Source organism: Alligator mississippiensis, chromosome 11, assembly GCF_030867095.1.
Source record: "Alligator mississippiensis isolate rAllMis1 chromosome 11, rAllMis1, whole genome shotgun sequence".
Lineage (NCBI taxonomy): Eukaryota > Metazoa > Chordata > Crocodylia > Alligatoridae > Alligator > Alligator mississippiensis.
In genome coordinates, this window is record NC_081834.1 from 16,858,714 (window position 1) to 16,876,245 (window position 17,532).

Sequence of the window (17,532 nt, forward strand, 5' to 3'; positions counted from 1 at the left end):
CCTGCAGCTCATATGTAAATATACCCAAAATACCTAGTGTTAAAGCCAGGGTTAAGCATAAAGCTAAACACAGTCTATGGCCAGCTACAGACATAAACCAGCATAAGTGGCTAAAAACTGGTCTACACCCATAACAGAATGGAAATTTGGTCAGCATAGACTGGTTTAAAAATGACAGATCCAAGGCTAAGACAAACCTGAATCGATGAGGTATCAGACTCAATTGGCTTAGGTTAGACCTGTCTATCGAACTTCTGTACCAGATCCCCTATCAATTCATGATAGGTTGCTATCCCCTGGCATCCCAGGTGCCTTTGCAGCTATCCCTGCTAGCTAGCCTCCCCTTGCAGGGAGACACACTAGCACTCCCTGGGTGCTCAGCTGGTCCAAGCTGTCACAGATCCAAGACAGAAGAGATGCAGGCAGGCAGGTGGGGCGGATGCGGGGGAGGGATACTGGCACCAGGCCGCAGGGACAGGGAGCAACCTTCCCTTCTGGCTTCTACCAGTGCAGGTATCTGCATGCCCCTCCCCAAAGGGCGAACATGTGCTCTGCTCACTCCCAAGCCAATCTACACAGCTTAGAGAAACCAGCAAAGGTTTGATCAACTCCACTTCAGGCTTTCTGAATGTCTGCACTTAGCCTACAAAGCCCACTTGAGAACCTGACAAGTAAATAATCTGACAACTGGCCTACCATCAACTGCACACTAATACCACGTTGGCAGAAATACACAAGCTAGGTGGTTCCAAAATAGCTCCAGAAAGTTTAGTGGAGCTACAGTCACTCCAAAAATCAGTCTAATCCATGAATGCTCAGTGGGAATGAAATGTGTTTAGTGGTCTTATTATGAGTCACAATGAACAGGCATTACTATTATGCAAATCATCACAACTGCAAGTCACCAGCGTCACTGCTGGCATCAAAGAGGAAGTCTAAGGAACTAGTGAACATTCACCCAGCAAGATGGTCTCTCCAGTAAGTCAGCATCGAGGACACTTGACAGGGCCGCGTAAGAAAGCTTGCAGTGACAATGTCATACTGTTCTATATATCACTGGCTGAATTCACCCCTCTGAAGTACTGAAGTAAATCCACTGGCATTGCAAAAACCTTACTACCAGCTCTAGAAATAAGGCAGCATGTTTGTGGAAATCCTCTGCAGGGTGGGATGGGGCCTCTGAACAGATTCCAATGGATTAGACAAGAGGAGAGAGCAGGGGTCGGCCAAGAGGCCCCAGAGCAGCATGAAAGGACAGTAGCTGCTATTCTGTTCTGCAGGCTGCAACAACAGGCGTGGAGGGGTTATGCTGCTGTACCACGGCCTACCCCAAGCACAGGAAGTGGTTTTCATCTTCCCAACCCCATGCAGGGCAGCTGCACAGAATCAGGTTACTCTGACTTTATTATTATTTATGATTATTTGTTAAGCACTCACAACATGCCTGGCATGGTACAAGAGACAAATACACAGAATCCCATTCCAAAAATGGAAACAATCAGGCTTTGTACAGGAATCCTGAAATTCACCCAAATAAAGGACTTCTGTCTCCTGGGCTGTTAATTCAGTATGGATCATGAGCAATACATTCTTTCACAAGGAGTTTTAAAAATCAGTGAAGTTATTTTTGATATCTTGTTCTGAACCAGAAGTTAATAATACAGGACTGCAAAGATTTGCTCCCTAAAACAACATGTGTTTCTTTTTCTGCCAAAGTTTTTTTTAAATAGTTTTGTTAAAACAGGATTGAAATGCTCGTTACAACTTAATACAACCACCTGGGTGACTTCTATGACCATTAAAAAATGTTGCCTTAAAGAGATAAGGGCCATATCCTCAGGCGGTTTAAATCTGTAGCTCTATGAAAGCTGGGGAAGCTATGTAAATTTAAATCAACTAAGGATATAGCCTCTATATATTTTTGGAATATGGAACAAAGTCACAAGGTTTAAAGATCCAACAAATTTATTCCCTGCTGATAGAAAGAAAAACTGTAATTCCTAATGGTTCACAGTACATCTTAAATTATTGTTATTTAGCTCTTATGTTAAATCCCCTGTAATTTGACTTCTGTTCTGTGGTGCACACTGTACTGCTATAAACTACCTCATAAACATAGCATTATACTAGTTAGTTATCTTCCTGTAGCACGCTGCAAATTAAGATCATGTTATTAAAACCTGAAAGCTGTTACAAGCCAAGCCTTGATGCATGGAAAATTTTTTCAACCATTCTTCTCAACCCATTTGTAAAACCATCATTTGTAATTCCACATTTTTCACTTTGGTACATCCTAATTGTTTACTTTTTAACACTTAACTGAAAAATCCCTACTGTATCCTACCTTTTGTACCCAGGAAATTCCTTTAACAGCTACAGTATTCGCTTTAAAGTGATTTCTATATAGGGTATAATTTGTACACAAAAACTCCTTTATTAATATTTCTCTCTAAATGGTGACGCCTTTATGTGGGTTTCATGATACAAATCTACCATTAAACAATAAAGGCTACAGTGCCAGTTCACTGACCCCCCTGCCTTCACCAAAGGACTCTATTTGCATAGAGTCTTTATGTGTCCAAATCTAAAACTACAAAAAACATGCATTTGGGTTCTAGTCCCCATGGATGCCAACAGAGGAACTGTGGGAGAACAAGTATAAAACCTGTATTTCTTTTAAGTTTCTTTCCAGATTTTAGGTTTGATTCTACACCCATTGACATCAAAGCTCCCATTGACTCCGATGCCACAGAACATTAAGTGCCTGAATGCTCGGTGAGTCCAACTCACAACTTACAATGGTAACTTGATTGATTTCAGGATGTTGATCATTTACACATGTGTGAGAAGCGAGGAGAAGCTGGTACAGTGCTCCCAGACAACAGTTCAGCAAACTTCCTGGTCATGACCACTTGCAGTCAGATATTTTCATGAGATCTGTACACACAGTTATTGCTGTCCCTTTGCCTGGCAATGAACAGGATTCATAGACTGTACTGGGTCTCCAGTGCTAACTGTCCCTGTTCCCATCCTTGAACTACAGTGAGAGTTACCGTGGGGTAGATTATCCCTGAATGAAACAAGAGTTAAATTGTCATGATGAAGCATCTACCCCAAGTGGGGTAGGAGTGCAGATGGATACTTACCACAGAGCAGCTGAGATGCAGTAAGTGACTCAGCCCCTGTTAACTGTAGGTACTTTACTTGCTAACATACTTGCAATTACCCCATAGACAGTGAAAGCTGAAACTGCAGCAATTAAGCCCTGTGTCATTCAGGGACAAGTAGCCTAGGTTTGGCTCTCAGTGAGGTGGCTGAGGCCACAGGGACACCTACTGTGGGGCACCTGATGTGGAAAACAGTCCCTGCTCCCTGTAACTGCAGGCATATGGGGTAGGTATGAACTGAGGATTTCAGGGTTCTCTAGGACTCACTACCCCACTGGAGTGGCAATCCCTAGTGTAAGAACTGCTTTAATAGGGCTAAATTTGGATACATCCTCAGCCTGACAAAAGGTATTTATACCCAAAAGCTTGTAAAGAAGAAGTTTTCCAACTATTTGAGTTGGTCTAATCAAAGATAATCAGATTTATCCAAAGAACCTTGTCCACCTATGTCCTTAGAGCAACACAGCTACAACCTATACCCCTTTATATTTGGGTAAAATCAATGGAGTTACACCCAACTGACAGGAAGGCTGAATTTGGCCAACTTTCTGCCCTCTTTAACTAGGCAGAGAGAGCTGTGTACCAATGGACTTTCAAAATTGTGCCCCTTCATTTAAATGGGGTGGGGGGAGTGGGGGGGACACAAAGTTGTAAGGAATTTTAAGAGAATCCAGACAAACTATTCCTAGTTAACAGATAGATATCCAACTACAAAGTAGATTATTTAGCTAGACCCAGCAGAAGCCGAGTATTTTTTCTGCCTGTTGGAACCGAGACACTACTGGCAATGACTGCTGCTTATACATGTAAATAAACTGCATGTGTGAGGTGAATGCATAATGCCATTCAGAGGGAAATTTTTGCAGGCATCCCACAGTACATCTAAGATTTAATGCATTTTCCAGTGGCTGAGGTCATAGAGGAAGAGAAGGGTGGTATTTTATGCTTTTGTGGATGGATTTGATGCTATTAAAGTCTTATGGCTTTGGTGCAGTTGTGGTTGTTTGTCTCTTCTACCTGGAAAACCATCCTACCCTTCTCTTGTACCAAGCCAGCCTCTTCAGAGTCTCTGGGAGCACTTAACTGACCTACTCTCCCTGCTCTCCACCTCCCTGCATGTCAGGTAGCTATTTGCAGAGCTGGGGAATCTCTGCTAAACCCTGGTGAAGATTTTAAAATCAATTAGGTATCATCAATGGATATCCAAGATGATAAAGATCTCTGACCCAATAGGAACAGAGTAAGGGTAGAGGGAAGGGCACTTTGAGCAGCTCAACTCAGTCCCCATGGCAGGTAACAAGGTCAAAGTTTAACATGAAGTTTCATTACCTGGTTCAAGCTGCTTATTAATCCCTATTCCAGGCTGCAGTCTCCCCTTAGCTCTTCTCTTCTTCCCATCCTGCCCCTGCCCTTCCCTCCTCACCCCCCAAACAAGTTCAGTGCTGGCTGTCCCCTTTTTCTTATTTCCTAATGCAATGGGAACAAAAGTTCCGTTTGAAATGGGGTCTTGATAAACAATCAAGAAAAAGTAGCCTCTTGTTTGGACAAGACATGCTTTGATAAATGGCTGGACAATAATTATACTACTGTGAAGGACATAGTGTAGTCCAGAGAATAAGGAATTGGACAGAAAGTCAGGAAACGTAGGTTCTACTCTGGACTGTCACTGACCATATATATATCTACTTCTGGGCCTCCCTCACCCCCCTCCGCCCCCACCCCCCCCTGCTATCTATCCATCCATCCATCCATCTATCGCTGGCTTTTAGCAAGTCACCATATCTCTGTGCCTCAGTGTCCACAGAAGAATGATAATAGGCTTCCCTTCTTCTGGAAATATAATTCCAGGGCTAATTTATTACCTCAACTATGCACATAAACCAACTGGAGCAGAAACATGGGAGAATGTCTAATCCTCATACATGGACACCACAAAGGTTAAGTCAAACCAGAAAAAACATTTCAGGATCTGGCTCCAGCTTCCCTCTCCTACAATCCATACATTCTCCCTGACTTACAGACACATGCGACTCATTTCAGAGAGACCTTAATTTACCTGAGAAAAATAATGCTGATCTACATCAAGCAACCAATATTGCTTTATTATTATTATTCACACACCACTTTAAGTAGGCAAGAGAAAAGGAGTGCTCAGAAATGCAGTGTGTGAATAGCCAGAGAGCTGTGCACTTAATAAAAAGCTCCCTGCTATCACAAAGCAGAGCATGTACTACTACATTTGTAATACCAGTAGTTCTCATTGCATATCTTAAGCAAAATCCTGGCCCACTGAAGTCAGTGGGAGTTTTGCCATAGACTTCAAGAGGGCCAGGATTTTGCCTCTTATATTTAAATTGCCAATTGTTAGTAAAAGCAACACAGTTATGTTTTGTTAAATCCAAGTAAAGTAATAATCAGCTAATACTGCCAATCCGCTTAAAAAAATATACTACCGGGAGATCCTATTGTATTTAGCTGAAGTCTAACAAAATAGTTTGAAGCATTCTAGAAATAACTGTTTTAAGATGTATTCTAGGGAAGATTTCACAAAGCGTGGATCAAACCAGCACCAGGAAGAGAACAAGAACATGGAGAAAAGTATTTAAGTAGAAATGCACCAGAATCAAAAACATTCCAAAAACATCCATTTTAAGAATCCCACCGCTTGTCCAGATGTATGTGAAATCAAGCAAGAACTGCTAACCCCTTAGGCACAGCGGTTTCAGCAAAGTCCGTGGCAACACTGCCACCAAATTCCATGGCACAGAATCAGACCTTTGATGCACACAAATTCCCCATCATTGCAGTGGTCAAGATATTGGTGGTGTCCTTGCATCCCTTTGCTCATTACCCACAGCTTGTTGTAGGATTTCTACAGGGTGCTTTATGTAAGCAGTGGTGTGGGGGGAGCTGGAGCAGATGTTTTTGGACCCTTTTGGACAACTGATTACTTCATAATGGAAGGGACTAGACCAGGGGCAGGCAATTATTTGGGCGGAGGGCTGCTTACTGAGTTTTGGCAAGCCATCAAGGGCAGCATGATAGGCAGCCAGGGACTGATAAATATTAATTTTTTAAATACTTTAGGGCCCCCACAGGCCGGATAGAATGGCCTGGCAGGCCGCATCCAGCCCCCGGGCTGCATTTTGCCCACCCCTGGACTAGACTCAATAGCCCAGGGAACCCCTTTCAGTCCTATATTCTTCTGTTTTAAGAGACAGATTATTGACTAAAACAACTGAGACTAAGACTAAAGAATGTGTAATGTATGGTGCTGCTACATGGTCCCTCCTCTGCAAATTAAAGTATTATGAAGCAAACTACACACTTCAGTACTTAATGTTCAGAATTTTGCTTGCTACGGTAGAATCCACCTACTTTATAGCGTAAGTCATGTGTGTTTGTAAGACATTCTTAAGGAGCTTTAGCAGAAGTACAGTTACTTAGCTGAATTAACCTATAGCAACCTATACAACATGGTTAGAGAAACCTTGTCTCAGAAGAGACTGAATAGTTTCCATTAAATTTCTCTTCATCCTATTTGTAAGGATGAAATTTAAAGTTTTCTCCCTACTTCCTTATGATAGATGCTTAGCTATCTGCGTTTTATCATTGGTATCTGGTACTCAAACCCTTCACTTCCATGACTACATATTATGAACTGTTGCCGAGTTCATGTAACGTTCAACAATGCAGTCTGCTAAAATTCATGTATAAGAGTATTTGATCTACTTTACCTTATTTGCCAAAATTCTCTCATCCTTATGCTTCCTCAAGTACCTCATCATGTAGGAGGGGTTTAGCTTGTAGCCGTGTTGGTCTAAGGACATAGGCAGACAAGGTTCCTTGGGTGAGTTTGATATCTTTTATTAGACCAACCCAAATAGTTGGAGAATAGTTACTAAGCAAGCTTTCGGGTTCAAAAACCCTTCGCCAGGCTAAGGAAGTTTCAGCAGTTGGTGTGTGCTCTTCCTGGATGGAATGAAAAGTAAAGAAGCCAGGGGCTGGGCTGGGGAGTCAGTTGCCAGGCAGATTATAATGTATCAAAAATCCAATGTCTATGTTTAGTCCATGATCTCTAGTATCCAGGAGGTTGATGAAATGGAGCTCATAGGCTCGTCTCTGGGAAGTGTTGTGTGAGTTTCCCTTGAGGATCAGGACTGAGAGATTGGAGAGAGAGTGGCCCTCCTGTGAGAAACGTGCCCCCACCGGTAATTGGGTATTTCTGTCTTTAATGGATTTCTGGTGTGTGTTCATTCTAGTGCGCAGTTGTTGTTTGGTCTCTCCTACGTATTTTCCATCAGGACATTTGGTGCATTGGATGAGGTATATTACATTTCTGGAGGTGCAGCTGTAAGATCCAGGGATGCTGATGGCTCTGTTGTGGGGTGTAGCAATTGTGGGGGTGGTGGAGATGTGTTGGCAGGTTTTGCATTTCTTGTCCTGGCACGGTCTGGATCCTTTTGGTGTGTTCTGGGCTTGAGGAAGTTTGCTTCTGGTGATGAGGTTAGCGAGGTTCGGTGCTTGTCTGAAGGCTAGGATTGGTGGCTCTGGGAAGATCTTTTGAAGAATAGGGTCTCTGTCTAGTATGGGTTGCAATTTTTTGAGGATTTTCCGTACAGATTCAAGGGAGGGGTGATACATCATAACTAGCGGTGTGTGATTTGTGGGGGGGTTTCTTCTGTACTGCAGCAGTTCTTCACGTGGTATCCAGGTGGCTCTTTCAAACATGCGATCTACCTCTCTGGACGAGTGTCCTTCTTGGGTGAAAGCCTTTTTAAGATTGGTGAGGTGACAATCCCGGGTGTTCTCTTCAGTACAAATGCAGTGGTATCTGAGGGCTTGGCTGTATATTACAGCTTTTTTGGTGTGTTTAGGGTGATTTTTGGTTCTGTGCAGATATGTATGTTGGTCTGTGGGTTTCTTGTATACTGTGGTCTGTATTTTACTCTTCTGGATACTGATCATTGTGTCTAAAAAGGAGATGTTGGTACTGGAGTATTCTAAAGAAAGTCGGATGGAGGGATGGTGACTATTGAATTTCTGGTGGAACTCAATCAGAGATTGCAGGTTCTCAGTCCAAATGATGAAGATGTCATTGATGCATCTTAAGTATAGCAAGGGTTTGATGGTGCAGTTCTTGAGGAAGTCTTCTTGCAGGTGGCTCATAAAAAGTTTGGCATACTGTGGGGCCATTTTAGTGCCCATAGCTGTTCCCATCATATGGAGGAAGTGTTGATTATTAAAAGTGAAATTGTTGTGTGCGAGGATGAAGTGTATAAGGTCAGTAATATCTTTGGGCCTGTATTCTGAATTGTAATCTTGTTCCTGTAGATATGTAAGGTAGGCTTGGATGCCATTCTGGTGTGGGATGTTGGTATATAGGCTGGTAACGTCCATGGTGGCTAGGAGAGTGTTGCTGGGAAGGTGGTCTATGTTTTTAAGTTTCTGTAGAAAGTCTGTAGTGTCTTGTACAAAACTTGCTCTGTGGGTGACAAGTGGTTTTAGGATTGATTCAATGAAACCTGATATTTCCTTAATTGGGGTCCCATGGTTGGATATGATAGGTCTGCCAGGGTTCCCTTGTTTGTGGATTTTAGGGAGGATGTAAAAAGTCCCCAGGTTAGGTAGCAGGGGGATCAAGGTCTGTAGTTTTTCTTGTAGTCTTGATGGAAATGATTTGATGGTATTGTTGAGTTTTTTGGTGAAAAGGGGAGTAGGATCTTCTTGTAGTTCTTTGTAGTAGGTGGTGTCAGAGAGCTGTCTCTTGGCTTCCTTTATGTAATCCTCACGGTTTAGGATGACTATGGCTCCTCTTTATCTGCTGGTTTTATTACTATTTGGTGGTTAGATCTTAGAGATTCTATGGCCTTTTTCTCTGGTAGAGAAAGGCTGTTGTGGTGGCGCGTGTTGCTGATTATCTCATTGTTCATTCTTTCCCTGAAGCAGTCAATGTAGGGGTCAAGATTAGGGTTTCGTCCACTGCGAGGTGTCCAATCTGATGATTTTTTGGGCTTCTTGGCATTGATCCTTTCCTGAATGTTGTCAGAGGATGAGTTGTTGTTGGGAGTGGGTTCAGTTTGGTCATGGAAATATTCTTTGAGGCGCAGGCATCGGAAGAATTCTTCTAGTTCTCCACACTGAAGTATTTTATTAGGGTGTTTTTCTGGACAGCGTGTGTGGAGAGATTGATGATATTTGAGGGTTGGTTGCTGCTTTCAGTTTCATTGAGTCTGAGGTTGGAAGGTCGTAAGGTGTTGGTGTTGCTCCTCTGATGGTTGTTTTGTGGCTGGGGAGCTTGTTCTTGGAGTAATTTGTTCCGTTTCTTCTTTTTATGTAGGATGAATGCTGTAGAAAGTTTTTCGTAGTCTATTTGTATCCACTGTATATTGTCAGGGAACATGCATGGATTTCTGTCTTTTAAGTTGTTGTAGTATGTGGTGATTTCCTTCCTGAGCTGGTTTCTTTTGGAGTAGAGTAGGTGAAGCAGATGATTTCTAATTTTCTCTGAAGTTCTTCTGCATAGCTGTGCAGCATATTTGGAGTTGTGTGTAGTAGTCAGGGGATTGTAGATGTTTAGTCCTCGGGGAATGAAGTTGTGTTTCTTGTAAAGGCTTAGAAAATATATGTCGTTGTTGAGTCTGGCTTCTTTCTTTTTCAGGTTGTATGGTTTCCATTTCAGACGGCTGAATTTCATATCGTCCATGTTGCAGGGGTTTAGGTTGTAGCCGTGTTGGTCTAAGGACATAGGCAGACAAGGTTCCTTGGGTGAATTTGATATCTTGTATTAGACCAACCCAAATAGTTGGAGAATAGTTATTAAGCAAGCTTTCGGGTTCAAAAACCCTTTGTCAGGCTAAGGAAGTTTCAGCATGTAGGAAGCACTCGCATAGAATTGCTACAGGCTTTCCTTACAAATGATATTCAGACAATGCCCTAATTTAATCAATGCCCTAATCTAATCAATGGTTTGTACCAGATGACTTGAAAAAATCCAGTTTTCCAGAGCCCACAGGCTATTGTCCATCAGTGAAAGCAACATATGCAGCCAGCAAAGTAGAGAGCTGGAAACTCGACATCTCTTCATCAGCTAGCACTGGTGTTCAGAACTGTTTGAGTTTAACCCCTTGGTTCATGGAGGTAGTGCTCTAGGCCCACCTATGGAGAGAACAGCAGGCTAAAAAACTCATGGGGCAATAGAGGCTCTAAAACATCAGAAAGATGAGAGAGGCAAGGATTTTTGTGGGCGATGTATTTTATTTGACAAACTGCATGGATTCACTCTCTTAGGTTTAGCTTCAGCGTGTAAACTGAGCAAGCTCTTGGCACTGGCAGCTCCCACCAGAATCCCATGCGTATGTGGAAAATATTCCATACATTTTCCAACTCGCCTCTCTATTTACATTGCCAGGCTAACAGGAGCCTCTTGCCACCTATGTGCAGGTTCCAGCCACATTTCACAATTTCTGCATTTCGTGCTGGTGGCTGCCAACTTTTTAGACGTGACAGTTTATGACATAAGCCATATGTGAAATCAGGTTGGGAGACCGTAAGCTGTTTCTTTGTCTTTAAACTGGTTCAATCAGGAAAAAGTTAATACTTCCTCTTGCTCTCTCTTGATCCCTCCACCCCTCATTGTAGCCTCATCTCATAGTCCAGCCAAACACATCTTTCTGCTCCAAACTGCATACAGGAAAATCCATTGGAGGCAACAAAAGCACTGGATGACATGTAAGCAGAACCACCTCCCTGAGTGGTACCAGTCACTGCCTGAGAAGCATTTCCACTCTAATACATATAATGAAACAGGCTTTGCGACTTGCAAATATGGAACCCGTTTGTTCCTCCCTCTTTAGTGAAGATATCCCCATGTCCATTCTCCTCCTTTTCCCTTGCATCTTTTTACTTATCTCACCCAACTGTGCACCATTAAGTGGAAAAAAAAAAAGAGTTGTGAATGCCGGCAAAACAAACAAGGTTTTACTCACAAAAATATGTATGAGATTTCTGTACTTTCAAATTCAACATACTACTCACCTTGTCCAGATATTCACTTGGTTGCACAATGCATCTCACATTAAGGAATCCTCTTCAGAATTATTTCTCAAAAGGTGGGATTTCAAAATTCAAAGAATCCAGCATCAGGGAAGCTCCTTTTTCTGTATTACCTATTCTGGATCTGTTCTCTGCAGGACTTGTTTCCTGCAAATAGTATACATAATCTTCTGTCACTTCAGGGAGCCCTACATTTTGGATTTTCTCTCTTTTTGTAAGGTGTTTTACCATGGCACCAGAAACAAGTTTAAGCTTCCATCTGGACTCATACCAAAGGCTGCCTTCCAGCCCTTCTACAACACAGGTAGAACATTTTTTCACAGAAAAAAACCCTCACTCCCTGTCTGACCTCACAGTTCAATGCTCAAAAGAAGTCTCCCCAGTAGCTTTACAAGAGGAGCATGGAAACAAACACCCATCACCCTGTTGGACAGTAGGCACCAGGGACTTAACACAGACAATGACTTCATGGCCAGTTATAATCTTTCTGATACTCACTAACCCCTGCACTTCACAGATGACACTGACTCTACTTAACAAGCTTTTGTCCCATCTGCTATTTAGTTCAGCTCTGCCTGCTTCTGCCTCAGAGGCCTGAAGAAGGGGGTACTAGGATACCCAAAAGTTTGCCTGTGTCTATACCAACCATGCAATTGGTCCAATAAAAGATATCACCCATAAGAACTCCTCTCTCATTTCATGGACCATCATGGGAACAACCAGTGCCATAGCAAGGTGGGAGTAGGAAAGGTGAGTGAGGTGACTGCCCTGGGTGCTGAAGTGAAGGGTTACCAATAGGCACTGCCCAGCTGAGGCAGGGCACAGGATAGAGCTATGAACTGCTCATGGGGGGGGAGAGCAGCAGCTCCCGCTGCTGCATGCACTCCCAGGCAAGCATGGGAAGGGGAGGACGTGTGTGATTGCCACTGCAGCCTTTGCCCCGGGTACCAAACTTCCTTGGCACAGAACTGGCAACCACATCACTTCAACATTAGCAGTTCCATATTCACTTTGTCCACACCTTTCATGATTTTATAGATTTCTACCAGATCCCTCTTCAGCTTTCTCCTTTCCAAACTGTAGAGACCTAGCCTTTCTCGTCTCCTGGTATGACAGCACTGCTCGGGTGATAAGCAGGACTGTGAGTGGGGTGGGATAGCCATAACCTCTCCGTGAGAGAGGGAGGTACAGGGTTGGGAGGGAAATCCCTCTGGCTGCAAAGCAGGGGAATAGGGGTAGGAAGGGCTGAGAGAGACTATAGGAAGAAAATTGTCTCGTTTTATGGAAGTAATAAAAGGGGGTTGGGAAGTGCGGTTAGATTAAGCGGGTTAGATGCTCTCCTAGGTGAGGGGCAGAGCAACAGGAGTGCACGGAGTTGGGTGAATTGGTTATGAATTTGGGTTTTTTCTTTTTGTTATATTTTCATATTTTAAGATTTTATTCTATTTTTTTTAATTATTATGTCTTTTATTGTAAGCTTCCCTAAGCCTTTGTCTGGGAAGGGCATCATACAGCTCAAATTAATAAATAATGACAAGTTATTAAGTGGGACATCCAGAAAACAAGGCAGGCAATAATAATGACCACCTATGAAAAAGGTGGTTTAAACGATTGGCATCGTATAAGTACTCTCTAGAAGAGATAGGAATAGAATTCAGTTTCCTAGGGTAACAGTTAACTGCCTTAACCACAAAACAATCTTCTCTTCCCACAATAGTCAGTCTTATTTATTATGAGGGACCTACTTAATTCGCAGTTTTGCAAATTTTGTGGAAACCACAAAACCTGGGATTGTCCACAAAAATCAACAACAACAACAAAAAAAACCGTAATAAAAATAAAACAACGGCTCCCCAGTAGAAGTCAGTGGTCCTTGCTGCCAGGAGGAGAAAGGGCCAGCTGGCAGGGTGGCACAGAGGGCAGCAGACAAGATGGTGGCTGCCCCCTTGTCCCTCCTCCCTGCATTGGGTCCGCTCCGTCAATCAGCGCTGAGGGGCGGGGCTTCATGAAGGGCAGCCAGTCATCAAGATGACAGCTTCCCTCCCTCATCCCTCCTGGGGCCTCTCCGCCAATCAGCACCAAGGGGAGAGCCACACAAAGGGCAGACAGAAATCAAGACGGTGGCTGCCCCCTCATCCCTCCTTTGCCCCTCCTCCCCCCGGGGCCTCTTTGCCAATCAGTGCAGAAGGGCAGGGCCTCTACAAAATGACTGCGGAATTAGAACGTTATGCCTGTGAAGATTGGTAAGTCCCCCCGTGATTTCGGTAGACCCCTATTTATTACATACCTTTTCAGCCAGTGGGTCTACAGCTTTTTGACTCGAGGCACCCCTCCATGACTCTTCTCATTTTGGCCATGCCCCATTTGAGAACCGCTGTTCTCAAGGCTCAGCTTACCTCAGTGGCTCTCAACGAGGATGCAGCAGCACCCAGCGGTACTGCAAGAGCCTTTCAAGTGTGCTGTGGGGCTGGCACCAGTGCTGCCACTGCCACAGCCGGGTGAAACTGGCCTGCATGCCTGTTTCCAGGATGGGTGTTCAGATCCAGACAGCGAAGTAGCTGCAGGAGGAGCAGACACTCCTGCCTGCATGAGGTTGATCATAAACTACCATATTTTCTCATACACTACATGCACTAGGATATAATAGGCACCTTGTTTTTAAAAGACACAGTAAAGAAGAAAAAGAGATCAGTAGATATCAGTAGATGAGATCAGTAGATGAGTAGCAGATGTTAGGGAACAGACTGCTCATCGTTCTGTCCCCTTGGGCTAGGTACAGACATTGAAAAGACCTGAGGCAGGATCAATGTAAGTTATGCATTTTTCTGTAAGCGGTGTAATTTAGATCAGTAGCGAACAGAACACGCATTCATTCACCCATTGATGGGCGGGTGGTAAATCTTAGACCGGGTTCTGCCATTTTTAAAGCAGTCAGTGTGTGCTGAACTTCTGTTCCATAATGGGCATAGACTAGTTTTCAATTACTTATACCAGTAAAAGTGTAATGTATGTAGCTGGCCTTGGAGTCGTGCATATATTACTTTTGCTTTTGCCCATAATTAGAAGAAACTGTTCTTACCATATTTCTCACATATAATGCATACTGGAATTTCTAGCAGATGTTTTTTGGGGAAAGAAGTACACGTGTATGTGAAAAATATGGTAACAATAAAAAATTAGTTTTATTATAAACCTAATTTTAATCTAGGATGACCAGACTACCTTGGGTGATAGGCAGGAGTGTGGGTAAAGTGGGGACAGCCATGGACCCCCTGTGAGAGAGGGAGGTACAGGCTTTTGATGGGGGTGAGAGGGGAGGGTGAGCAGAAACAGGTGACTCTCCTGGATTTGACCAGGGGAGTGGAGATTGCTAGAGCTGGGAGGCACTATGGAAAGAAAACAGACTTCAGAAGAATGACTCTCTAGGCTTCTTCAGTTTGGAAAGGAGCGGGCTGAGGAGGGATATCATAGAAGTCTTTAAAATCATGATGGGTGCGGACAAAGTAAGTAAGGGACTGGTAATGTTGAGGTAACATTGTTTCCTTCTGAAAACAGATGGGTGCAAGGTGGTTTTACCTGGCCATAGTGGTAATGGAGCTGGTGCCAGTACCATGGCACCCTTGAAAGAGTGTCATAGCACCCCAGTTGAAAACCACTGTTCTAAGCTCTGGAAGAAGTGAAGTAGGGATCCTATAGACAACAGTAATCAATGTATATAACATTACACATACATACTAGAGGGAGGCATAAAGGTTGCAATGTACAGGCATACCATACATGACTAGAAACTTCAGTTCCTAGAAAGAAAAAAAAAATCTCTACTGAGCATGTGTGATCAGTAATGGCTCAAATACTTACAGCTAGGCCAAATTTGTGTGGCTATTCCCCAAAATAACCGTTCCAGAAACACAGACCGCCCCCAGCTAAATTTCAAGTCCTTGCTCCAACACATGGAGGCAGTAGAACTTTTGAAAGAAAAGGTCATCAGAATATTTTAAAGACTGGGCAACTTGTTTTTCCTAGCCTATCACAAATCATTTGGGCTAAGATTTTCCAAGATGAATTGACCCTGAAGCAGATACTTGGCATGGAAACTGTAATCTAACTTCTTCCAGTTTGGCACAATTATAAAGAACTGAAACCTAATTATGGTCTTAGTGTTGCTACCAACCACAAGTAGAATATTTTTGCTACCTGCCTTTTCCTGGGTAATTATGTTGTTTACCTGGAACCTAGGATAGTAAAATAAGCTTCCTTATCACTGTGGTACAAAGAAGGGGTTTTCCAAGCAACTGCTTCATCTTAATTCTGTTTTGTTCCTGTGCTTCTGAAGCATATGCAGTTTCTTGATAGCTAAGTCACCTTATTCAAAGGAAAGTTCCTGCATACAACCTCTAGATAGAGGCATACTCTGGGATGAGAGGAACATTATTTCCAAACCATTGGCCCTATATTTAATTACTGTATGTCATGCATGATATAGTCAAAGTATGTATTCGCATGGCCAACTTTCATTCTCCCCATAACTATGTGTTGATTTGTACATAAAATACTCAAAGTTGAATGCTAAGAGTCATACAGTCAATCAAATGCCAAACTAACTAGCGACACGGGAAGTATACAAAAATCCCATACCCAAGGGGAAAAATAGGAGGACAAGAAAGTATTCTCTTCTCATAGTGATATCCTCCAAATGACAAATCAAAATGCCATCTTATGGCATTCATTCATCACACCATCCCACACTGCCTTGGCACCCTCATGTACCTGCTCCTTGCTCCCATCTTAACTGTCTATTCTGAGCATCACAGTCACCACAACCCCAATGTCAATTATCCCAATACCTGAAAATAGTGGTCTGATTTTAAGGAGATACCAAGCAATATCAATAAGACAATTGAAGCTAAAGGTACACAATACTTCTGGAAATCAAGCCCTTTATTTAAGTGGCTAGTTGGAGGCCTTTTTCCCCATTTTTTCTCCACCTCTAATAGGAATAAATTCTTCTTGTACTTGTCCTTTACAGTATGGTAAATTGTTGATTTCTGGACCACCACTGGGAAGTGCCATAATGTTTTTTATAATGACATTGAGGTTGTGACTCCGGAGAGGTACATCCAAACAGGCAAAAGCACATATGCAGGTGAGCAAGATAAAGACAGTTGTTCTGAAACTGTAATACGTATGGTTTAATAGATTTCAGGGTCAGAAGGGACCTATAAGATCATCGAGATTGACCCCCTGCCCTGGGCAGGAAGGAGTGCTGGGGTCAAATGACCGCAGCCAGGTGTTTGGCCAATCTCCTCTTAAATACCTCCAAGGAAGGAGACAGCACCACCTCCCTTGGAAGCGTATTCCATATTTTGGCAACCCTCACAGTGAAGAATTTTTTTCCTGATGTCCAATCTAAATTTTCTCCCCTTCAGTTTGTGGCCATTGTTTCTAGTTACCCCAGTGGGTGCCCTGGTAAACATTATATCCTCTATTTCCTGCTGACCTCCCCCCCTCCCGCCCCCCGATGAGTTTGTAGACAGCCACAAGATTACTTCTCAGCCTTCTCTTGCAGAGGCTGAAGAGGTTCAGGTCCCTCAATTGGTCCTCATAGGGTGTTTTCTGTAGCCTTTAACCAGATGGTTGGCCCTCCTCTGAAGCCTTTCCAGGTTATCTACATCCCTCCTGAAGTGCAGCGCCCAAAACCAGACGCAGTACTCCAGCTGCAGCCTCACCAATCTCACACAGAGGGGAACTATCACCTCCCTAGACCTGTTCGTGATGCACCTACTTATGCAAGAAAGAGTGCAGTTAGCTTTACTCATTACTTCATCATGTTGGTGACTCATGTTCATTTTGGAATTGGCTAAGACTCTGTGATCCCTTTCCACGTTGTGCTACTTAGAATGGTGCTTCCCAGGCTGTAGGAGTTCCGATTCTTCCTCCCCAGGTGCAACACATGGCACTTATCTTTGTTAAACTGCACCTTATTCTGTTCCGCCCACTTCTCCAACCTGTCCAAATCCACCTGGGGTCACTCCCTGCCCTCTAGTTGTTTACCTCCCCCCATAGTTTGGTGTCATCTGCAAACTTGGACAAGGTGCTTTCTACTCCCTAGTCCAAGTCACTAATGAAGCTATTGAATAGTAGTGGTCCCAGGACAGAGCCTTAGGGGACTCCACTGCCCACACTTCTCCAGGTAGAAACCAACCCATCCACCACCACTCTATGGGTGCATCCTATAAACCAGTTTTCCACCCACTGGACTGTGTAATAATCTACATTACAACTGTTTAGTTTATTTATAAGAATTGGGTGC

General features: G+C 43.3%; 1 protein-coding gene across 4 annotated transcripts in view; it reads right to left on the reverse strand.

Moving 5' to 3' along the window:
* Positions 1-17,532, reverse strand: part of LOC109280665 (uncharacterized) — a 596,100-nt gene that overhangs the window by 503,035 nt on the left and 75,533 nt on the right. The window lies entirely within an intron of this gene.